The sequence below is a fragment of the Hyla sarda genome, chromosome 9 (genome assembly GCF_029499605.1).
Source record: "Hyla sarda isolate aHylSar1 chromosome 9, aHylSar1.hap1, whole genome shotgun sequence".
NCBI lineage: Eukaryota > Metazoa > Chordata > Amphibia > Anura > Hylidae > Hyla > Hyla sarda.
The window spans coordinates 65,745,374-65,770,557 of record NC_079197.1 but is presented as its reverse complement, the minus strand read 5'-3'; the positions used below and the strand labels follow the sequence as shown (position 1 = coordinate 65,770,557).

The 25,184-nt window shown below is 43.0% G+C and overlaps 1 protein-coding gene across 12 annotated transcripts in view; it reads left to right on the top strand.

Moving 5' to 3' along the window:
* Positions 1-25,184, top strand: part of DRP2 (dystrophin related protein 2) — a 1,527,660-nt gene that overhangs the window by 52,973 nt on the left and 1,449,503 nt on the right. For 2 of the 12 annotated variants that reach the window (XM_056539135.1, XM_056539137.1), the window contains exon 2: positions 5,338-5,497. The exons of 9 other annotated variants lie outside the window; for them this stretch is intronic. The gene's annotated coding sequence lies outside the window, so the exon portion shown is untranslated. Of the gene's footprint in view, positions 1-5,337; positions 5,498-20,973; positions 20,996-25,184 lie in introns of those variants that run through there. One more of the 12 variants, XM_056539140.1, reaches the window with a different exon arrangement.

The following is a 25,184-nucleotide window of genomic DNA, read 5'->3' as shown; positions in this document are numbered from 1 at the left end:
TGGCAGCAGGAGCGTTATTCAGGGGGCATCATGATCCTCAGCTGGAGCGCCGGGCAGTGCAGGAGTGTGCACCACAACAGCCCCCACTGAGCGGGAACAGAGCGAACACACAGGGCCCGGCAAGGAGGGTGGAGAGGGCGGAGCTGAGGAGGAGGCCTGTGAGAGGTACCGGGTAATGGTCCCCGGGGCTACCTTTGGATCCAGGTGGGCAGGCGGGTTCCTCCGGCGGTGGCGGGTCCCTTTTGGCATCGGGTGGAAGGCAGTGGAAGGCAAATATAGCTGAATTAGGCCTCTGGGGTGCAGGAGCTTACTAACTAGGTAGCCATCTTCAACCGTGGCAAGTCACATCAGATTCACAAAAATAATTATAAAAAGCGGTCAAAAAGTCACATATATACTAAGTTGTACTAAAAAATACTAAAGGTTATTGCTCAAAAATGAGCCCTCATACAGCCACATATACCGAAAAATGAAAAGGTATAGGTGGTCAAAAAGTTTGATATTTTTGAACCCCTTAAGACGGACCTTTTTTTTACCTCAACGACCAGGCTCTTTTTTTAAATTTGACATGTATCTCTTTAAATAGTAATAACTTTAGAACACTTTTACTGTGCAGAGTGATTCTGAGATTGTTTTTTCGAGACATATTGTACTTTATATAAGTGGTGCATTTTTGTTGACACATGCAGCATTTTTTGTGAAAAACGTCAAAATATTGTGAAAAACTGGAAAATTTCTGGCGTTTTATTTTTTATGGTGTACACTGTGTGGTAAAAGTGATGTTATATTTATTCTGTGGGTCGGTATGATTATGGCGATAACCATTTTATAAAGCTTTCTATGTTCTTTTTCCTTTTCTGAGCAAAATTCTTTTCTGCCATTCATTTTCCAACAGCCGTAACTTTTTTATTTTTCGGCCGGCGCCATTGAATAACGGCTTATTTTTTGCGGGATGAGCTGTACCTTTTATGGTATCATTTTTTGTGCTATGTGCTACCGTTTGATATTTTTTATTCCGCTATTTGTACCAAAATTGGGGAATTTTGCACTTTTTTGATGTATTTTTTTACGCTGTTCACCGTGCGGGATAATTTACATTATAGTTTTATAGTACATGTCATTACGAACGTGGCAATACCTATTATGTATATGATTTGTGTTTTTGATCTTTTTTGGTGATAATACAGGGCTTTTATTGGGATAGGGGCATTTTTTTTGTATACTTCATACTTTTATTGAAGAACTTTTTATTTTATTTTTTACACTTTTTACAGGTTATACTATGCTGCAATACTGTACATTTGTACTGCAGCACAGTATGACCTGATGAGCTGCACACACTACAGCCTGTGCAATCCAGCCTCTAGCTGGATCTCACAGGCTTCAGTAGCAGGCAGACAGGAGGTTATGATCTGACCTCCTGCTGCCATAGCAACCAACGGCGACCCCCTGTCAACACCATAGAGACAGTGATCAGGATTGATCATGGCATCTAGGGGGTTAATGCTACCGGCTCCGGCAGCTGCGGCGGGACTCTGCGGCAGTGCCGGAGATCGCTACGATGTATGCATACGTCCTATAGTGGGAAGGGGTTAATAGCCATACAATAATAGAAAAGTATGTACATTTTAATTGTATAGAATAACGAAAACGTAATTTTTACTGTAAAGTGCACAGTGTATATTAGCAAAATTGTGGTTTTCATTTCAATTTCCTCACTGAAAAAAAAATGTTTTGGGTTTGTTGTACATTTTATGGTAAAATGAGAGGCAATACAAAGTACAATTGGTCACACAAAAAACAAGCTCTCACATGGGTTTGTGGACAGAAATATAAAAGTTATGGATTTTAGAAGTCGAGGAAGAAAAAACTAAAACGCTAAAGTAAAATTGGTCTGGTCCTTAACCCCTTAACGACGCAGGACGTATATTTACGTCCTGCGCCGGCTCCCGCGATATGAAGCGGGATCGCGCCGCGATCCCGCATCATATTGCATCGGTCCCGGCGCTAATCAACGGCCGGGACCCGCGGCTAATACCACACATCGCCGATCGCGCCGATGTGCGGTATTAACCCTTTAGAAGCGGCGGTCAAAGCTGACCGCCGCTTCTAAAGTGAAACTGAAAGTGACCCGGCTGCTCAGTCGGGCTGTTCGGGACCGCCGCGGTGAAATCGCGGTGTCCCGAACAGCTGATCGGACACCGGGAGGGCTCTTACCTGCCTCCCCGGTGTCCGATCGACGAATGACTGCTCCGTGCCTGAGATCCAGGCAGGAGCAGTCAAGCGCCGATAATGCTGATCACAGGCGTGTTAATGCACGCCAGTGATCAGCATAGGAGATCAGTGTGTGCAGTGTTATAGGTCCCTATGGGACCTATAACACTGCAAAAAAAATGTTTAAAAAAAAGTGTTAATAAAGGTCATTTAACCCCTTCCCTAATAAAAGTTTGAATCACCCCCCTTTTCCCATAAAAAAAATAAAACAGTGTAAAAAAAATAAAAAATAAACATATGTGGTAGTGCGTAAATGTCCGAACTATAAAAATATATAATTAATTAAGCCGTACGGTCAATGGCGTACGCGCATTAAAAAATGGATAAAAAGTGATCAAAAAGTCCGATCAAAACAAAAATCATACCGATAAAAACTTCAGATCACGACGCAAAAAATGAGTCCTCATACCACCCCATACGTGGAAAAATAAAAAAGTTATAGGGGTCAGAAGATGACATTTTTAAACGTATAAATTTTCCTGCATGTAGTTATGATTTTTTCCAGAAGTGCGACAAAATCAAACCTATATAAGTAGGGTATCATTTTAACCGTATGGACCTACAGAATAATGATAAGGTGTAATTTTTACCGAAATATGCACTGCGTAGAAACGAAAGCCCCCAAAAGTTACAAAATGGCGTTTTTTTTTTCGATTTTGTCGCACAATGATTTTTTTTTCCGTTTCGCCGTGCATTTTTGGGTAAAATGACTAATGTCACTGCAAAGTAGAGTTGGCGACGCAAAAAATAAGCCATAATATGGATTTTTAGGTGGAAAATTGAAAGGGTTATGATTTTTAAAAGGTAAGGAGGAAAAAACGAAAGTGCAAAAACGGAAAAAAAACCTGAGTCCTTAAGGGGTTAAGGACCAAGCCCATTTTCACCTTAACCCCTTAAGGACATAGCGTTTTCCATTTTACTTTGTAATGACATCAGTCATTTTACCCTAAAATATACCGTGAAACGAAAAAAAAAATCAAATTTTTTCGGTAAAAATTACACCTTATCTTTATTCTGTAGGTCCATACGAATAAAAATGATACCCTACCTATCCCCTTAAGGACAAGGCCTTAAGGGCCAGACCATTTTTATTTTAGCATTTTCGTTTTTTCCTCCTCGCCTTCTAAAAATCATAACTTTTTTATATTTCCATCCACAGACCCATCCATATGAGGGCTTGTTTTTTTCGTCAGCAATTGTATTTTGTAATTACAATACTTATTTTACAATAAAATGTACGTCGCAACCAAATAAATATTATTTATGTGGGAAAATTTAAAAGAAAACCGCAATTTAGCACATTTTGGAAGGTTTTTTTTTCACGCTGTACACTTTTTGGTAAAAATTACATGTTTTCATTATTCTGTGGGTCTGTATGTTATATGCTTTTCTATTATTGTACTGCCTAACAAAAATCTCAAACCATTTTAACAAAATTAGTATGTTTGAAATTGCCCTATTTTGACCACCTATAACTTTAAAAATTTTCCTTATATGGGGCAGTATGAAGGCTCATTGTTTGCGCCATGATCTGTAGTTTTTATCAGTACCACTGTTGCTTAGGTTTTACTTTTTATAAATTTTTTATAATTTTTTTTGAATAAAATGTGACAAAAAAGCAGCTATTTTTTACTTATTTTTTTAAAAAATTATGTTTACGCCGCTCCCCGTATGGGATAATTAACAATATATTTTAATAGTTCAGATTTTATGCATGCGGCGATACCATATATGTGTATTAATTTTTTTTAATGCTTTTTTGGGGGTAAAATGGGAAAAACTGACGTTTTACTTTTTTATTGGGGAGGGGATTTTTCAAGTTTTTAAAAAACTTTTTTATTTTAAATTTTTTGTACTTTTTTTTTACACTTTAATAGTTCCCATAGGGGACTATTTATAGCAATCATTTGAATGCTATGCACTATTATTGGTGATCTTCTGCTCTGGTCTGCTTGATCTCAGACCAGAGCAGAAAACCCTGGGAGACAGCCAGAGCCAGGTGAGGGGACCTCTGGCTGCCATGCTGGATGATCGGATTCCTGCGGCAGCGCTGCGGGCGATCCGATCAACCATTCAAAGTAGAGAACTGCCGCAGATGCCGTGATCTGTATTGATCACGGCATCTGAGGGGCTAATGGCGGACATCCGCGCGATGGCTGATTGCAGCCGGGACCTCCAGCGCATGGCGCGAGCACTGTTCCGGTGCTCGCAGTCATGGCGGCGCATAAATGTACGTCATGGAGCGTTAAGTACCACGGCACCATGACGTCCATTTATGTCCATTGTCGTTAAGGGGTTATATAGGTTTGATATTGTATTACTTCTGAAAAAAATCATAACTACATTCAGGAAAATGTATACGTTTAAAATTGTCCTCTTCTGATCCCTATAACTTTTTAAATTTATGGGACATTATGAGGGCTAATTTTTTGCGCTGTGATCTGAAGTTTTTATCAGTACCATTTTTGTTTTGATCTGACTTTTTGATCACTTTTTATTCATTTTTTTATGGTATAAAAATGACCAAAAAGACGCTATTTTGGACTTATTAATTTTTTTGCGCATACGCCATTGACCATGCGGTTTAATTAACGATATATTTTTATAGTTTGGACATTTACACACTCGGCGATACCATATATGTGTATTTTTATTTACACAGTTTTTTTTATGGGAAAAACGTCTATTAGGGAAGGGGTTGAATCATCTTTATTAAATGGGTACTCTCATTAAAAAAAAAATTTATTGAATAGATTATGTAAAAAATAATGTTTCTAATATATTTAAAAAAAAAAAAGAAATCATCTTATATGTGTTTTTTTTATATTTGAAAACCTGGCCACTAGGTGTCACCATATATGGCTCAGGATTACTTTTCCCCCACTGACGATCAGCACGTTCGGACCAACGCTGGCCGGGCAGCGTGCAACAGCGTGGTCCGGAATGTGCGTTCACAGCACGCTTTCTGCCTGTATAGGAAACAGGCATAGAGTGAGCACAGCGCGGCAAGCAAAATTTAAATATCCCCGCCCCCCTGAATCTCCCTCTCCTCATTTATTGCAGCGCGCGAGCTGCAGTCTATCTCATGAGACAGAAGAGAGAGCAAGACAGGCGGAAGCGAGCCCTGGACAGGCTTCAGATGACGTTGCACCTGTCGGGGCCGCCCACTTCCTGCCCTTACCAGAGAACTCAATTCTGAGGTCCTGCAGCTGTTCAAAAAAAGGTATTTTTATGGGGTTTTGGGGAAAAATAAAGACAGGGATAGATGTAGTGTCAGGGACAGATGGGGTGGGGGAATAGGGAAATTTAATTTACTGATAGCTACTCTTTAACTTTTTGCAATGTTATAGCCCTCATAGGGGACTATAACATGCAGTACATTGATTCAATACACTGATCAATGCCATTGCATTGCAATGCATTGATCAATGTTATCGGCAGTTGATTGCTCAATCATGGATTTCAGACTTGGAGCAATCGGACGTGCAGGAGGCAGGTAAGGCACCCTGGGCTGCCGGGAAGCTTTCACTTTCACTTTAGACGCGGAGATTAACTTTGATCGCTGTGTCTAAAGAGTTAATGCCGGGCATATGCCTGAACGGCGATCTACGGCATTAGCCACGGGTCCTGGCTGCTGATAGCAGGTGGGACCGTGCGGGTATGATGCAAGCTCCTGAGCTCGCTTCATAATTCTCCCGTGCCGCAGCGCCGTTTAGAAACAGCGTTTTGTGGCAAGGGGTTAAGGACCAGAGCGTTTTTTTGCAAATATGACCACTGTCACTTTAATCATTATTAACTCTGGAATGCTTTTACTTTTCATTCTGATTCTGAGATAGTTTTTTCTCGACATATTCTACTTTAACATAGTGGTAAATTTTCGGCATTACTTGCATCCTTTCTTGGCGACAAATCCCAAAATTTGATGATAAATTTGAAAATTTTGCATTTTTTTTTTACTTTTTAAAACCCTGCTTATAAGGAAAAAAGACATCCCAAACAAATTATATATTGATTCACATATACAATATGTCTACTTTATATTTGCATCATAAAGTTGACATGTTTTTACTTTTGGAAGACATCAGAGGGCTTCAAAATTTAGCAGCAATTTTCCAATTTTTCTCAACATTTTTAAAATCTGAGTTTTTCAGGGACCAGTTCAGCTTTGAAGTGGATTTGAAGAGCCTTCATTTTAGAAATACCCCATAAATGACCTTATTATAAAAACTGCACCCTCAAAGTATTCAAAATGACATTCAGAAAGTGTGATAATCCTTTAAAGGGTACCTTTCATCAAAAAAACTTTTGATATATTATAGATTAATGTATGCAGAATAACTTTACAATTGCATGTTATTAAAAAATATGCTTCTTTTTATTTAATTTTCCATTTTGAAGAAATGACCACTAGGGGTCTCCCTACCAGTCCTGGCAGCAAGCATTTTAGACTCATGCTGGAGTCCTAAACACTACGAGCTGCCAGTCTGCTTTGTTCACAAAGGAGAACACTCAGAGCTGCCAGCCTGCTTTGTTCACAGCATGTTTGGCTGTGAACAAAGCAGGCTGGCAGCTCTGAGTGTTTAGGACTCCAGCATGAGTCAGAAATGCTTGCTGACAGCACTGATCGGGAAAAATACAATAGAAAGAGGCATATTTTTCATTAACATGCTATTGGAAAGTTATTCAACATTCATTAATCTAAAATATATCAAAAGTTTATTTGATGAGAGGTACCCTTTAAGTGTTTCACAGGAATAGCAGCAAAGTGAAGGAGAAAATTCAAAATCTTCATTTTTTACACTCGCATGTTCCCCAAAAATTTGTAACCCAATTTTTCTCTAGTAAGGAAATACCTCATATGTGTATGTAAAGTGTTTGGTGGACGCAGTAGTGGGCTCAGAAGGGAAGGAGCAACAATGGCATTTTGGAGAGTGAGTTTTTCTGAAATGGTTTTTAGAGGGAATGTCACATTTAGGAAGCCCTATGGTGTCAGAACAGCAAAAAAAAACACATGGTATACTATTTTGGAAACTACACCCCTCAAGGAACGTAACAAGAGCCCCTATGGTGTCAGAACAGAAAAAAAAACACATGGCATACTATTTTGGAAACTACACCCCTCAAGGAACGTAACAAGGGGTACAGTGAGCCTTAACACCCCACAGGTGTTTCCCGACTTTTCGTTAAAGCTGGATGTGTAAAGAAATTTTTTTTCACAAAAATTTTAATATGCCCCCCAAAATTTGTAACCCCATCTCTTCTGAGTATGGAAATACCCCATGTGTGGACGTCAAGTGCACTGCGGGCGCATAAAATGCTCAGAAGAGAAAGAGTCACATTTGGCTTTTGGAAAAAAAAAATTACTGAAATGGTTTTTGGGGGGCATGTCACATTTAGGGAGCCCCTATGGTGCCAGACTACAAAAAAAACCACATGGCATACTATTTTGGAAACAACACCCCTCAAGGAATGTAACAAGGGGTACAGTGAGCCTAAACACCCCACAGGTGGTTCACGACTTTTCATGGAAATTCCCCATGTGTGGACATCATGCTCAGAAGAGAAGGAGTCACATTTGGATTTTAAAAAGCAAATTTTGCTGAAATGTTTTTTTGGGGGCATGTCACATTTAGGAAGCCCCTATGGTGCCAGAACAAAAAAAAAAAAAAACACATAGTAACATAGTACATAACGTTGAAAAAAGACCAGAGTCCATCAAGTTCAACCTATACCCCTAATAAGTCCCTACTGAGTTGAGTTGATCCAGAGGAAGGCAAAAAACCCTCATACTAGAGGTAAAAATTCCTTTCTGACTCCAAATATGTCAGTCAGAATAAATCCCTGGATCAACGTTCTGTCCCTATAAATCTAGTATACATAACCAGCGATGTTATTATTCTCCAAAAATGCATCCAGACCCTTTTTGAACTGTTTTACAGAGTTCACCATGACCACCTCCTCTGGCAGAGAGTTCCACTGCTCTTACAGCAAAGAACCCCCGTCTGTGCTGGTGTAGAAACCTTCTTTCCTCAAGATGTAGAGGATGCCCCCTTGTTATAGATACAGTCCTGGGTATAAATACAGTGGGGATCAAAAGTTTTGGCACCCCAGGTAAACATTTGTAGTAATGTGCATAAAGAAGCCAAGAAAAGATGGAAAATCTACAAAAGACATCAAATTACAGATTAGACATTCTTATAATATGTCAACAAAAGTTAGATTTTATATCCATCATTTACACTTTCAAAATAACAGAAAACAAATAAATGCATCCTGCAGAATTTATAGCATGCACTGCCCCTTTTGCTAAGCTTAGACCGGCCAGTGTCATGGATTGTTCTCAATCAGACCAGGTGATGTCAATCTCAAAGGTTTTAAATGCCCAGACTCATCTGATCTTGCCCCAACAATCAGCACCATGGGTTCTGAAACTGAAAATAGATGACGCTCATAAAGCTGGAGAAGGCTATAAGAAGATAGCAAAATGTTTTCAGATTTCAATATCCTCTGTTTGGAATGTAATTAAGAAATGGCAGTCATCAGGAACAGTGGAAGTTAAAACAAGATCTGGAAGACCAAGAAAAATATCAGACAGAACAGCTCGCAGGATTGTGAGAAAAACTATTCAAAACCCACGTTTGACTGCACAATCCCTCCAGAAAGATCTGGCAGACACTGGAGTTGTGGTACACTATTCCACTATAAAGAGATACTTGTACAAATATGGTCTTCATGGAAGAGTCATCAGAAGAAAACCTCTTCTATGTCCTCAACACAAAAATCAGCGTTTGAACTTTGCTTGAACTTTGCAAATGAACATATAGACAAGCCTGATGCATTTTTGGAAACAAGTTCTGTGGACCGATAAGGTTAAAATTGAACTTTTTGGCCAGAATGAGCAAAGGTACGTTTGGAGAAGAAGGGGAACAGAATTTAATGAAAAGAACCTCTGTCCAACTGTTAAGCATGGGGGTGGATCAATCATGCTTTGGGGTTGTATTGCAGCCAGTGGCACAGGGAACATCTCGCGAGTAGAAGTAAAAATGGATTCCATAAAATTTCAGCAAATTTTGGATGCTAACTTGATGCCATCTGTGAAAAAGCTGAAGTTAAAGAGAGGATGGTTTCTACAAATGGATAATGTTCCGAAACACACCTCGAAATCCACAGGGGATTACATCAAGAGGCATAAACTGAAGGTTTTGCCATGGCCTTCACTATCTCCTGACCTCAACATAATTGAATATCTATGGATAGATCTTAAAAGAGCAGTGTGTGACAGACAATCTAGAAATCTCAAAGAACTGGAAGACTTTTTTAAGGATGAATGGACAAAGATACCTCAAACAAGAATTGAAAGACTCTTGGCTGGCTGCAAAAAGCGTTTACAAGCTGCGATACTTGCCAAAGGGGGCAGTACAAGATATTACTCTGCAGGGTGACCAAACGTTTGCAGACACCATTTTTTGGTTTTCTGTTATTTTGAAAGTGTAAATGATGGAAATAAAATCTAACTTTTATTGACATATTATAAGAATGTCTAATCTGTAATTTGATGCCTTTTGTAGATTTTTCCATCTTTCCTTGGCTTCTTTATGCACATTAATACAAATTTTTACCTAGGGTGCCCAAACTTTTGATCCCCACTGTAGATCATGGGAGAGATCTCTGTACGGTCCCCTGATATATTTATACATAGTTATTATGTCTCCCCTAAACCTTCTTTTTTCTAAACTAAATAACCCTAATTCTGATAATCTTTCTGGATACTCTAGTCCTCCCATTCCCCACATTACACTGGTTGCCCATCTTTGAACCCTCTCCAGCTCCACTATATCTTTCTTGTACACTGGTGCCCAGTACTGTACACAGTATTCCATGTGTGTTCTGACTAGTGATTTGTACAGTGGTAGAATTATTTCCTTTTCGTAGCCATATATTCCCCTATTGATGCACCCCATGATTTTATTTGCCTTGGCAGCAGCAGCCCAACACTGGTCTGTACAGCTAAATTTACTATTAACTAAGACTCCCATGGCACATGGCATACCATTTGGAAACTACACCCCTCAAGGAATGTAACAAGTGGTACAGTGAGCCTTTACACCCTACAGGTGTTCGACAAATTTCCGCTAAAGTTGGGCGTGAAAATGAAATACATTTTCCCCCTAAAATGCTGGTGTTACCCCAACTTTTTCATTTTCACAAGGGGTAATAGGAGAAAAGCCTCCCAAATTTTTTTAACCCCATTCCTTCTGAGTATGGAAATACCCCATATGTGAATGTAAAGTGCTCTGTGGGCAAACTACAATGCTCAAAAGAGAAGGAGCGCCATTGGGCTTTTGAAGAGAGAATTTGTTTGGAATGGAAGTCAGGTACCATGTGCATTTACAAAGCCCCCAGGGTGCCAGAACACCCCACTAGTGTTTGATAAATGTTCATTAAAGTGGGATGTAAAAGGAAAAATGTAATTGTTTAAACTAAAATGCTGGGGTTACCCCAATTTTATTTTTTTCACAAGTGGTTATAAGAGAAAAAGTCACCATAAATTTGTAAATACATTTCTTTGGATTAAGTACATACCTCATATTAGGACGTAAACTGCTCTGTGGGTGCACACCAGGTCTTGGAAGAGCAGGAGAGCAATCAGGGGCCTTGAGCATTTACATGGGGCCAGAACAGCGGGACCCCCCTAAAAGAACGTTACATGGGGTACACTAAGTTAATAAAGTGGGGTACGGTGGGCCGTAAAATGAAAAAATAAGTTATATTCCCAGAATGATGACCCAGAGAATAGCCAAAACTAAAAAATATGCCCACCCCAAACCCTATGCTCTGAATCATCATTCTGGGAATGTGATGTGTGTGGCCTTCCCTAACCTGTTGCTTCAAATGCGCACCCCGCTCAGGTGGAGAGAGAGCGCTGCGCATTTGAGGCAACATAAAAAAGTCCCTGATGATAGTGACTCGTGACTCATGACCCATTTTTGGAAAAAAATACCCCCAGAGGTCTTATCAGTTATTTATTTTTTTTTTTTTTATGATGAAAGATTTTTTTGGGCAATTTAGTAGTTTATGTGGTTAAAATTTGGAATGTACTCTGGACTTGGTACATTGGGGTCAAATTATGGCAAATGAAAAGGGAAAATTTGTACTGCATGGAAGTGTGATACTCCCTGAAGCAGTTTTTAATCCAGAGGCCCGGATTAACAGGGAAAGTGTCACACTGAGTGGTGGTGTCCTTCCGTATCCCCCTCTTGTGAAACTGCATTTTTTCTGGGATCGTCCCTTCTTTCCAGTGTGGGGGACCTCACCTGGAAAGTGCTGGCCTGGGACGATTCTGGCACCTATATTTCCAGTTCCTTGGAAACTCTGGCGCCTGCTCTTTCCCGGTCGCCAAAGATCAGGAACCTTAGGACTTCTTGTTGGAAATGGAGGAATGTCCCTGTGTTACCAGCGTACTGGGACAGTACAAAAGAGTTGTACATGGCAACCTGTACCAAGTAGACTGCACCTTTTTTGTACCATACCCGTGTTTTCCGCATGGCCATGTATGGCTTGAGGACTTGATCCGAGATATCAACTCCCCCCATATAGTGATTGTAGTCCAGAATACAATCAGGCATGAGGACCGTTGTTGTGGTACCTTGCACGGAGACAGGGGAGCTGCCCTTACCATGAATTGTGGACAGCATAAGGACATCCCTTTTATCCTTATATCTGACCAGCAACAAGTTTTCATCGGTAAGGTCACGGGACTCACCCTTGGGCATAGGTGTCTGAACAAAATTTAGATGGAGAATTCTCTGGTTCTTCCACACGGTCCCACAAGCGGATGTGGATCTGGCGGCAAGGGATATGAACAGAGGGATGCAAGTATAAAAGTTGTCCACGTACACGTGGTAACCCTTATCCAGCAATGGGTGCACAAGGTCCCAAACAACAAGTTTCCTGCTAACACCCAGAGTGGGGGGACATTCTGGGTGTTCAATATGGGAATCCCGTCCCTCATAAACTCAAAACTTGCAAGTTTCACGCCATACCATGCCCACTTTGAGGGAATATACTAAAGGAAGATGAGTCTCCCCTTAAGACTGATAAAAGACTCATCTACCGAGAGCTCCCTGAGGGGTACATTGGCCTCCCAAAATTTGGCCCCAAAGTGATCGATGACCGGCCTCACTTTGTAAAGCCTGTCATAGGTGAGATTACCTCAGGGGGAAATGCCGCACTATCAGCGTAATGCAGGCATTTGCGAATGGCCACGAACCGTCCTTGTGTCATGGCCATATCGTAGAGTGAGGTCCACTCTGTCTGACACTGGGTTTTTGTGCAGCACGAGGCCCCAAAATTTCCTCATTTCGGCTGCATTGATGGTTCACCGGAAGGGGGCTCCAGTATTCTTGTTTGGGGGGTCGGACTCCTATTATGAGCGGCTTGGACACTCGTACTAGTGTCGGCCACTGGGTCACCATCATGGGGGTGTGTGGCCTCTCCTGGCGGTGTCCCAGCTGCGGTACAGTGGGGTTATCATCACTGCTAGATTAAGGGGAGAACGAACAAGAACACAGAAAAGTAGGATCTTCCTCGTCCTCACTGGCAGATTCGGAGTTCGAGGCAAGTAAAGCGGATGCTTCCTCCGCCGAATATGCCCGGCATGCCATCACCTTTTACCTTTTTTCCTTGGTGGCGCGGGGGGGGGGGGGGTTCTAGGAGGGAGGGTGTGTGTGTGTGGGGTGGGGGGGAAGTGTGTAGGGTATGTGTTTGAAATCACACACCGTTATAAGAAAAAAAATGCTGCGACCAAAAAAAAAAAATGTTTTGTTTAACTTTTTTTTTTTAACCTCCTACCTGTCCCTGCACTGAAACTCACCCTGCACTAAAATCACTTCTTCATCCCAGAGGGGCACAGATCTTCACAAAGGGGGGTCCCTGGCTTATTCTCTCAGCTCTGCCTGCTGACTGAGCTCCTTCGCCTAGCTACAGGAGATGATTGGTGGTGTATAGTACACTGCCGATCACCTTCTAATTCCGGGTCATCGGGTCACACGTGACCCGTATTACCGGAATCGCCACAGATCGCTGGTGTGAATTCACAGGGGCCGGCATGGGGGGTCTCAGGACCCCCCTGGGCATTGTCACGAGATGCCTGCTGAATGATTTCAGCAGGCATCCCGGTCCGGTGCCTGCCCGGCGTGCTGCTGGGACTGAAATTCCCACGGGCATACAGGTACGCCCTGTGTCCTTAACTACCTGGACATCAGGGCATATTTGTATGCCCTGTGTCCTAAAGGGGTTAAAGGGGTACTCCGCCCTAGACATCTTATCCCCTATCCAAAGGATAGGGGATAAGATGTCTGATTATAGGGGTCCCACTACTGGAGCCCCCGCAATCTCTCCTGCAGCCCCCCGAGTCATCACTGCACGGAGCAAGCGTCACGATACAACGGTCGGAGTATCGTGACATCACTGCTCCGCCCCCTCGTGACGCCACGCTCCGACCCCTCAATGCAAGTCTATGGAAGGGACGGCTGCCACCCATCCTCCCATAGGCTTGCATTGACGTGGGGAGCCATGACTTCACAATACTCCGGCCCCTGTATCGTGAGTCATCACGCACGGCACAAACTTAGCTCCGTGCAGTGATGACTTGGGGGCTGCAGGAGAGATTGCTGTGGTCCCCAGCAGCGGTTAAACGGGTACTCCGGTGGAAATTTTTTTTTTTTTCAATTAACTGGTGCCAAAAAGTCAAACAGATTAAATTACTTCTATTTAACCTGTTAAGGACCCAGGGCATACCTGTACGTCCTGAGTCCTCTCCCGTTTTATAATGGGGGGGCCACGGCCGGGACCCGTGGCTAATAGCGCTCGGCATTGATCGCGGTGCCGTGCGCTATTAACCCTTTAGACGTGGCGTTCAAAGTTGAACCCGCGTCTAAAATGAAAGTGAAACCATGCCGGTTAGCTCAGGGAGCTGTTCGGGATCGCTGCAGCGAAGTCACAGCATCCCGAACAGCTTACATGACAGCCGGAGGATCCCTACCTGCCTCCTCGCTGTCCGATCGCCGAATGACTTCTCAGTGCCTGAGATCCAGGCATGAGCAGTCAAGCGACAGAATCATCGATCACTGGTTTCCTTTGAGAAACCAGTGATCAATGTAAAAGATCAGTGTGTGCAGTATTATAGGTCCCTGTGGGAGCTACAACACTGCAAATAAAATGTGAGAAAAAGAAAAGTGAATAAAGATCACCGCATGCGGAAATGTCCTAATGATAAAAATATATCGTTAATTAAACCCCACGTCAATGGCGTACGCGCAAAAAAATTCCAAGGTCCAAAATAGTGCATTTTTGGTCACTTTTTATATCATGAAAAAATCAGATCACGGCGCAAAAAAATTAGCCCTCATACCGCCCCATATACGGAAAAATAAAAAAGTTATAGGGGTCAGAAGATGACAATTATAAACGTATGCATGTAGTTTTGATTTTTTCCAGAAGTACAACAAAATCAAACCTACATAAGTAGGGTATAATTTTAACCGTATGGACCTACAGAATAAAGAGAAGGTGTAATTTTTACCGAAAAATATACTGTGTAGAAACGGAAGCCCCCGAAATTTACAAAATGTATTTTTTTCAATTTTGTCTCACAATGATTTTTTTTTTGTTTCGCCGTAGACTTTTGAGTAAAATTACTGATGTCATTACAAAGTAGAATTGGTTGCGCAAAAAATAAGCCATCATATGTATTTTTTTGTGAAAAATTGAAAGAGTTATTATTTTTTAAAGGTAAGGAGGAAAAAACGAAAATGCAAAAACGGAAAAACCCGGGTCCTTAAGGGGTTAAAAATCTTTATCATTCTAGTCCTTATTAGCTGCTGTATGCTTCACAGGAAGTTGTATAGTTCTTTTGTGTCTGACCATAGTGTTTTCTGCTGCCACCTCTGTCCGTGTCAGGAACTGTCCAGAGCAGGAGCAAATCCCCATAGCAAACCTCTCCTGGTCCGGCAAAAAGTATACAACTTCCTGTGGAGCATACAGCAGCTGGTAAGAACTGAAAGGATTAATATTTTTAATAGAAGTTATTTACAAATCCGTTTAACTTTTTTGCACCACCTGATTTAACCCCTTAAGGACGCAGGACATACTCAAATGGCCCCTTTTCCGAGTCCTTAAGGACTCAGGACGTTTGAGTACGTCCTGTCAAATCCCGGCCCCCCCGCCGCCAGCCGGAGGGGAGCCGGTGCCCGATGCCTGCTGAAATCGTTCAGCAGGCATCGCGGCATATTGCCCAGGGGGGTCATGATGCCCCCCCATGACGGCGATGGCCGCAGATCACTGGACAATTCAGTCCAGCGATCTGCGGCAGATTCCGGGTCAATCGGGTCTCCAGTGACCCGGTGACCCGGAATTACAGGCTGTCTCTGACGGCCCCGAACAGCCATAGCCAGCAGGGGTGAGGTGGCACTGGTGCCACCTCACGATCGCCTTGATTCGTCGGCGGGTTTACCGGCCGACCAATCAGGGCACCTGCTGCGGGTGTCACTTCCGCAACCCGCTCCGCCCCTCTTCCGGAGCACGTGAGCGGGTGCGGGACGTGGACCCCGGGAGCTGGGGACCCCGATCCCCGGCATCAATGTTGGACTGACCTGTTCCCTGAGCAGCAGCAGGAGGTGAGTGACAGCCTCCTGCTTAGCAAAAAGGGCATGCTGGGAGCTGTAGTTATGCAACAACAGGAGGCAGACCACCACAACACCACCAACACAATTCCCTTATGGGCATGCTGGGACTTATAGTTTTGCAACAACTGGAGGCACATTTTTTCTATGGAAAAGTGTACCTTCAGCTGTTGTATAACTACAACTCCCAGCTTGCACAATCAGCTAAAGTGCATGCTGGCAGTTGTAGTGGTGCATCTGCTGGTTGCATAACTACAACTCCCAGCATGCCCGTTGTCTGTCGGTGACTGCTGAGAGTTGTAGTTTTGCAACAGCTGAAGGCACACTGGTTGTGAAACAAGTAGCAAACCAGTGTGTCTCCAGCTGTTGCATAACTACAATCCCCAGCATCCCCAGCCAAAGTAGTATGCCTCCAGCTGTATGCCCTTCCGCTTTCCGTACATGCTGGGGGTTGTAGCTTTTGCAACAGCTGAGGTCACACTGGTTGCAAAACACTGAGTTTGTTACCAAACTCGGTGTTTCACAACCAGCGTGCCTCCAGCTGTTGCAAAACTACAACTCCCAGCATACACTGATAGACCGTACATGCTGGGAGTTGTAGTGTTCCAAGAGCTGGATGTTTCTCCCCCCCCCCCCCCCCAATGTGAATGTACAGGGTACACTCACATGGGCGAAGGTTTACAGTAAGTATCCGGCTGCAAGTTTGAGCTGCGGCAAATTTTCTGACGCAGCTCAAACTGCCAGCGAGAAACTACTGTGAACGCCCGCCCGTGTGACTGTACCCTAAAAACACAACACTACACTAACACACAATACAATAAAAAGTAAAAAAAACACTACATATACACATGCCCCTACACAGCCCCCCTCCCCTCCCCAATAAAAATGAAAAACGTCTGGTACGCCACGGTTTCCAAAACGGAGCCTCCAGCTGTTGCAAAACAACTACTCCCAGTATTACCAGACAGCCACTGACTGTCCAGGCATGCTGGGAGTTTTACAACAGCTGGAGGCACCCTGTTTGGGAATCACTGGCATAGAATACCCCTATGTCCACCCCTATGCAATTCCCTAATTTAGGCCTCAAATGCACATGGCGCTCTCACTTTGGAGCCCTGTCGTATTTCAAGGCAACAGTTTAGGGTCACATATGGGGTATCGCCCTACTCGGGAGAAATTTTGTTACAAATTTTGGGGGGTATTTTCTGCTTTTAACCTTTTTAAAAAATGTAAAATTTTTGGGAAAAGAAGCATTTTCGGTAAAAAAGAAGCATTTTTTACATATGCAAAAGTCGTGAAACACCTGTGGGGTATTAAGGCTCCCAAGGGGTCTAGTTTCCAAAATAGTATGCCATGTGGTTTTTTTTTTTTGCTGGCGAGGGACCATAGGGGCTTCCTAAATGCGGCATGCCCCCAGAGCAAAATTTGCTTTCAAAAAGCCAAATGTGACTCCTTCTCTTCTGAGACCTGTAGTGCGCCAGCAGAGCACTTTTCACCCCCATATGGGGTGTTTTCTGAATCAGGAGAAATTGGGCTTGAAATTTTGGGGGGTATTTTCTGCTATTACCCTTTTTAAAAATTTAATTTTTGGGGGGAAAACAAACATTTTAGGAAAAAAATTATAAATTTTTTTTACATATGCAAAAGTCGTGAAACCCCTGTGGGGTATTAAGGTTCACTTTACCCCTTGTTACGTTCCCCAAGGGGTCTAGTTTACAAAATAGTATGCCATGTGTTTTTTTTTTGCTGTTCTGGCACCATAGGGGCTTCCTAAATGCGGCATGCCCCCAGAGCAAAATTTGCTTTCAAAAAGCCAAATGTGACTCCTTCTCTTCTGAGACCTGTAGTGCGCCAGCAGAGCACTTTTCACCCCCATAGGGGGTGTTTTCTGAATCGGGAGAAATTGGGCTTCAAATTTTGGGGGGTTTTTTCTTCCATTACCCTTTTTAAAAATGTTAAACTTTTGGCAAGCCAAGCATTTTAGGATTTTTTTTTTTTTAACATATGCAAAAGTCGTGAATCACCTGTGGGGTATTAACGTTCACTTTACCCCTTGTTATGTTCCCTGAGGGGTCTAGTTTCCAAAATGGTATGTCATGTGTTTTTTTTTTGCTGTTCTGGCACCATAGGGGCTTCCTAAAGGTGACATGCCCCCCAAAAACCATTTGTCGCTCCTTCCCTTCTGAGCCCTCTACTGCGCCCGCCATACAATTAACATAGACATATGACGTATGTGCTTACTCGAGAAAAATTGGGTTTCAAATACAAGTAAAAATTTTCTCCTTTTTACCCCTTGCAAAAATTCAAAAATTGGGTCTACAAGAACATGCGAGTGTAAAAAATGAAGATTGTGAATTTTCTCCTTCACTTTGCTGCTATTCCTGTGAAACACCTAAAGGGTTAAAACGCTGACTGAATGTCATTTTGAATACTTTGGGGGTGCAGTTTTTATAATGGGGTAATTTGTGGGGTATTTCTAATATGAAGACCCTTCAAATCCACTTCAAACCTGAACTGGTCCCTGAATAAAAGCGAGTTTAAAAATTTTGTGAAAATTGCTGCTGTACTTTGAAGCCCTCTGGTGTCTTCCAAAAGTAAAAACACGTCAATTTTAAGATGCAAACATTAAGTACACATATTGGAAATGTGAATAAAAAAAATTTTTTGGGAATATCCATTTTCCTTTCAAGCAGAGAGCTTCAAAGTTTTTTCACCTTCAGCCTTAACACCCTACAGGTGTTTGACGACTTTTCGTTAAAGTTGGATGTGAAAATGATTTATTTTTTTCACTATAATGCTACTATTCCCTCAAATTTAGATTTTGTACAAGGGATAATAGGACAAAATGACCCCCAACATTTGTAACCCCATCTCTTCTTAGTATGGAAATACCCCATGTTAGGATGTAAAATGCTTTGCGGGCAAACTACAATGCTCAGAAGAGAAGGAGTCACATTTAGCTTTTGAAAAGCAAAATTTGCTGAAATGGTTTTTGGGGGGCATGTTGCATTTAGGAAGCCCCTATGGTGCCAGGACAGCAAAAAAAAACCCTACATGGCATATTATTTTGGAAACTACACCTCTCAAGGCACGTAACAAGTGGTCCAGTGAGCCTCAACACCCCACAGGTGTTTGACGACTTTTCGTGAAAGTTGGATGTGTAAATAATTTTTTTTCCACAAAAATGCTAGTTTTCCCTCAAATTTAAAATTTTTACAAGGGGTAATAGGACAAAATGCCCCCCAAAATTTGAAACCCCATCTCTTCTGAGTATGGAAATACCCCATGTGTGGACGTCAAGTGCTCTGCTGGCGCACTACAATGCTCAGAAGAGAAGGAGCGACATTGAGCTTGTCACAGCAAGCGCTCCGGTCCCCGCCTCCGGACCGGAGCGCCCGCATTCTCGCCTCCTCTTCCCGGGATCCCGGCGTCTCCCGCTCGGACATACCGACCGGGAGCACGGGATTCCTTGTGTCGGGGACACGGGTGCCGTGGCGGCTGGTCAATGCTCACGTGCCGCGTCCCTGTCTAACTTACCCTGCACCTCGCTCCATACGCCGACTCGCTCTGCTTCTTTAGGCCTCAAATGTACATGGTGCGCTCTCACTCCTGCCCGCAGAGCATTTTATGACCACATATGCGGTATTTCCGTACTCAGGAGAAATTGCGTTACAAATTTTGGGGGTCTTTTTTTCCTTTTAACGCTTGTGAAAATAAAAAGTATGGGGCAACACCAGCATGTTAGTGTAAATTTTCTTTTTTTTTTACACTAACAAGCTGGTGTAGCCCCCAACTTTTCCTTTTCATAAGGGGTAAAAGAGAAAAAGCCCCCAAAATTTGTAGTGCAATTTCTTCAAAGTACGGAGATACCCCATATGTGTCCCTAAACTGTTTCCTTGAAATACGACAGGGCTCTGAAGTGAGAGCGCCATGCGCATTTGAGGACTAAATTAGGGATTGCATAGGGGTGGACATAGGGCTATTCTACACCAGTATTTCCCAAACAGGGTGCCTCCAGCTGTTGCTAAGTCAGTGGCTGTCCTGTCCAGAAATGCTGGGAGTTGTTGTTTTGCAACAGCTGGAGGCTCCATTTTGGAAACACTGCCGTACAATACGTTTTTAATTTTTATTGGGGGGGACAGTGTAAGGGGGTGTATATGTAGTGTTTTACTCTTTATTATGTGTTAGTGTAGTGTTTTTAGGGTACATTCACACTGGCGGGTTACAGTGAGTTTCCCGCTAGGAGTTTGCGCTGCGGCAAAAACTTGCCGCAGCCCAAACTTGAAGCAAGAAACTTATTGTAAACCTGCCCATGTGAATTTACCCTGTACGTTCACCTGGGGGGGCAAACCTCCAGCTATTTCAAAACTACAACTCCTAGCATGTACTGACAGACCGTGCATGCTGGGAGTTGTAGTTTTGCAACAGCTGGAGGCACACTGGTTGGAAAACCTTCAGTTAGGTTCTGTTATCTAACTCATTATTTTCCAACCAGTGTACATCCAGCTGTTGCAAAACTACAACTCCCAGCATGTACTGATCACCAAAGGGCATGCTGGGAGATGTAGTTATGCAACAGCTGGAGTGACTCAACTACAACTCCCAGCATGCCGAGACAGCTGTTTGGGCATTCTGAGATTTGCAGTTTTGCATCATCTGGAGGGCTACAGTTTTAGAGACCACTGCAAAGTGATCTCCAAACTGTGGTCCTCCAGCTGTTCCAAAACTACAAATCCCAGCATGCCCGGACAGCAAACAGCTGTATGGGCATGCTAGGAGTTGTAGTTTTGCAAGATCTGGAGGGATACAGTTTAGAGACCATTAGATAGTGGTCTCAAACTGTAGCCCTCCAGCTGTTGCAAAACTACATATTCCAGCATGCCCAAACAGCTGTCTAGGCTATCTAGTGGTCTCAGACTGTACCTTCCAGATGTCGCTAGGCAACTCACTGGCTTCCGTAGGATCCAGCCGCACGACTTCGCCGGCCGCCGATCTCCGTCGCCGCCCGCCGATCTCCGTCGCCCGCAGCCTCCGGATCGGTAAGTGGATCTTCGGCGCCGGTCCCTGTCGGGTTTCCCCGTCCTGCCCCGCTTATTGTGGGTGGGCAGGACGGGGAAAACGAAAGTAAACCCCCCTCGCCCCCGATCTGCTATTGGTGGTCGCGTCTAGACCACCAATAGCAGGGATAGGAGGGGTGGCACCCCTGCCACCTCACTCCTATCCCTTCAGGGGGATTGTGGGTGTCATGGACACCCCCGATCCCCCTTCTATTCCGGGTCACCATAGACCCGTAATGACGCGGAATCGCGCAAATCGCGAGTGTGAATTCACTTGCGATTTGCCGCGATCGCCGACTTGGGCGAGGTCTGATGCCCCCCCTGGGCCTTTGCACGGGATGATCCCCACCCGGTGCGCGGTGGGGGCCGGAATTGTCCATGATGTATGCGTACGTCATGGGTCCTTAAGTACCAGGGTGTCATGACGCATGCGTACGTCAAGGGTCCTTAAGGGGTTAAGGGGAGAAATACATAAAAAATCACATAAAATACAATTTAATTGATAGGCAGTATATGTGCAAAGTGTTAAATAATCATTACTTTTGGCAGGGAATCCTAATTTATCATATCATGTATACTGTGGTGAGCTTTGGGGTTGTAATGTTAACAGGGGTGTTGCAAAGTAGTGTTGCAGGGTATAGCATTAACCCTTGATTGTCGTGACACCAGGGTGCGGGCTTCCTCTATGTATATATGTCCTACCGCCACCCGTCCCAGGAACGATAGGGAGGAATAAGGATTGTCCACAGCAGAAGTAGTAGTAAACTGGAAATAACTTTACTGCAGATTTTATGCAGATGAGGATAACAAACAGTCTTTTACAAGAGGACCAAGATTTAGGTTCCTCACAGGTTGGCTGGGACTTTGTAGTAAAATAAGCTTTGATTTTGCTGTACGCTGTTCACTGAATTTAGGGATATGTTTAGGTTCAGTAGTCACGTAGGATTGGTAAGATTTGAGTTTGATTAACTCACGGTTTAGAAAGCGGCTGAAGTGGAAGGCTTCAGGCCTAGCTTGTCCTGTAGCTGTGATAACAGATCTGGTCAGTTTGGTAGTCCGGAACTAAGAGAGTGATTATTGGATGAAGCGCCCTGATATACAGAAGGGGCAGGATCAAAGCTTACTGGTCCCCAAAGCTGTCGGTCCTAAACCAAGGCACCATGGTTACATCACATGACCTAGAAGGTGAATGTAAATCAGCTCACCCCAAGCCGACGACTAGAGCACGGAGCAGGATGCGGACTTCACCTGAAGACTTGGAAACAGAAGAAACGGATAACTCCAGCTCTGTGTTGATGAATATGCCATCTTTATTCACTGGGTGCTACATGGATCACAGGTAAAACAGGATGTGACAAGTTTCGGCCAGGTGCTGGCCTTACTCATACAATGAATCCATTGAGGGAATCGTATTTGTAGACATGGGGAGGGACTCGGATACCAAACAGGTGTAACCACACCTGGGGGAAAATCACGGGCCTCTCCATGTCCACTTACATCAGTATACAACATATAGTACTGGTTATATATTGACTACAACAAGAACATGTTAGAAACATTTAAATCAATACAAAATCATACATGTAAATATGAACGTTAATCAATAGAACAAAAACAGAACAAATACTCATAAAAACAAGGATTATCCAATTTTATTGTATAGTGTCAAATAGTGTATCTATCTAAATAAGAAATGTAGCACTAGAGTCACTATGGGAATGGAGGATAAAAACTGAAGTGATAAAAATGCCATATATATCAAACAAATAGGTGTAGATAATGCGAGTTCCCAAAATTATGTTATGTGATTGTATTGGATATAGATCATTATATTTAAATATATATAGAGAACAAGCATATCATGGACACCTCAAACGATATTCAATAGACAGACTAGGAGTATGCAATGGACTGCAGTTTGAGAATCTTTCGGATTTTTCTTCATTGGACAATTCCATAACGGACAACTTGGCCAAACTGGAATCCTCTATCACGGAGGTGAAACAAACTAAATTCCAAAGGGATCTCCAAGACTATAGAGCCGGCACTATACCAATGGCCGCTACATAACGGACATCCACAAACCCTGCGATCCATATTAAAAAAGAACAAAGGAAAAAAACGCAACGAAAGGAATGCCAAAGATATGAAGGTCAGTTTCACAACCCAAGAAACAGACTCTGTCACCTCCTCTCCAGGGATTCAAGAACCCTCAATTACTACAGGACTTACAAGGCCTAAAGCTGCATCATCACCGCTCCCCCACTCTGTGGACTCTGTTCACACTAGGTCAACGTCAAAAAACGTAGAGCGGAGCGTAAGCACCGGACCAGCTGTAAAAGGCTCAAGATACAACAGGAGGAGGTAAAGACTTTCCCTATCTATAACCTGTCAGCTCAAATTATCTCTGTAGAGCAACTGTCTCTTCTTTCCAAAGGACTAATTTTCTCACCCACATGTGACTTAGATTTTTTTTCGGACACTTCTGGACTTAAACAAATTTGTGCGCAATATCACTGTAAAAAAACATTTCTATAATTGCTCTTATTTCAATTTAATGTCCTCTACTGAAGGTGACTCTAACAATACAAATAATTTGCATGATAATAGTGTATTGTATACTATATTAATGATACTAATTTTATTACTGACAGTGATAGACATGTGCAACCATAGAGTGCTCTGTTTAGTAATTTACAAATACAATCGGATTTACAAGAAACGTGGAACATGGAGATAGGGAATGTTAGCCCATGTTTCAATACTCCTAATCCAGATTTCTATCCGGTTGCTTCTTGCACTGCTGCATTGGATATATTTCAAGATGCAGTGGAGCGTGAACTTGCAGAGTTATCTAAAAATATCAAAACTAAATATCATAATTTGAGTCCTAAAGTAAGAAGAGCCTTAATCCAACTAGAATAAATGGGACGATCTAATAATTAGACAGGCTGACAAGTGAGGTGGTGTTGTCCTGCTTGACAGCGGTCTGTATTGACAGCTTAATACTCACATGCTTTCAGATTCCACAACATACAGACTGCTGCCTGGCAACCCAACACCATCTTTCCGAAAATAACTTTATGACTTGGTACAGTTGGGGGCAAGGAGTGGAATGTTTACACAGAAAGTAGCAGAATACCTTATTGTTGAACATCCAGTTGTGCCAATATTCCACTCCTTGCCCAAAATCCACAAGAATATTTTTCCACCTCAAATGAGACCAATAGTTGCAAGCATCTCCTCATTAAATGAAAGATTATGCGAGTGGACCGATAACATGCTCCAACCGCATATTCCACACATGCCTGGGTTCATTAAGGATACGCAGCAGGTCCTGGTGGCATTTGACACTGTCAAATGGCAGGATTCATATTGTTGGATAACTGCCGACGTCACCGTGTTATATTCTATTATTCCCCATCATTTGGCACTAGTTGCTTTGAAGTGTTTTTTTTTTTTTTTATTCAACGAAAAGTTTATTAAGGTAAATGCAATTAACACATCAGCACAGAAAAGTACATATCTCAATACGGCCTTGTGGACCGAAATATCAAACAAAATAGAATGATACATAACAAGAGTAACAAAAAGAACATGACAAGTAAGTTCCGGTGAACGGAAATATATGAGAAAATCTCTCTTTTTGCCCCTATGTCTATATTACATGGCGGGAACTAAATACTAGGTATAAAATATGCAATAAATCTATCATGTTATTGTCAGAATAAACCACGAGGGCCAGACTAGAGAGAAAAAAGAAGGGTAACACACACAACAAAAGAAAGACTAGAGGGAGGGGGGGGGGGGACACATACATGACAACAAACCAACATAGAGTTTTGCCGAGTCAGGACCGCTGGCAACCCATAGCGGGTAAGCAGCCACAGCGAAGCGAAGCACCATACTGTCATCTACAGCAGGAGTCTGAAATCAACCTAGGGACCTAACAGCGGGGGAGGAGCAGAATTCTGACCACGGGAGCCAAGTAGCTCCAAACCTAGTGACCTCAGCAGGTTGAACAGCCAAAAGTTCCTCCATGTGGTGGATTTGGGCAATTTTGCCAATCCTGTCGGCCATGGAGGGGGGGGGGGGGGGGTCCAGGGTTTTCCACTTCCTGGGAATGACAGTCTTGGCTGCCTGGAGAAGGTAACAGGCCAAGGATGTCTTG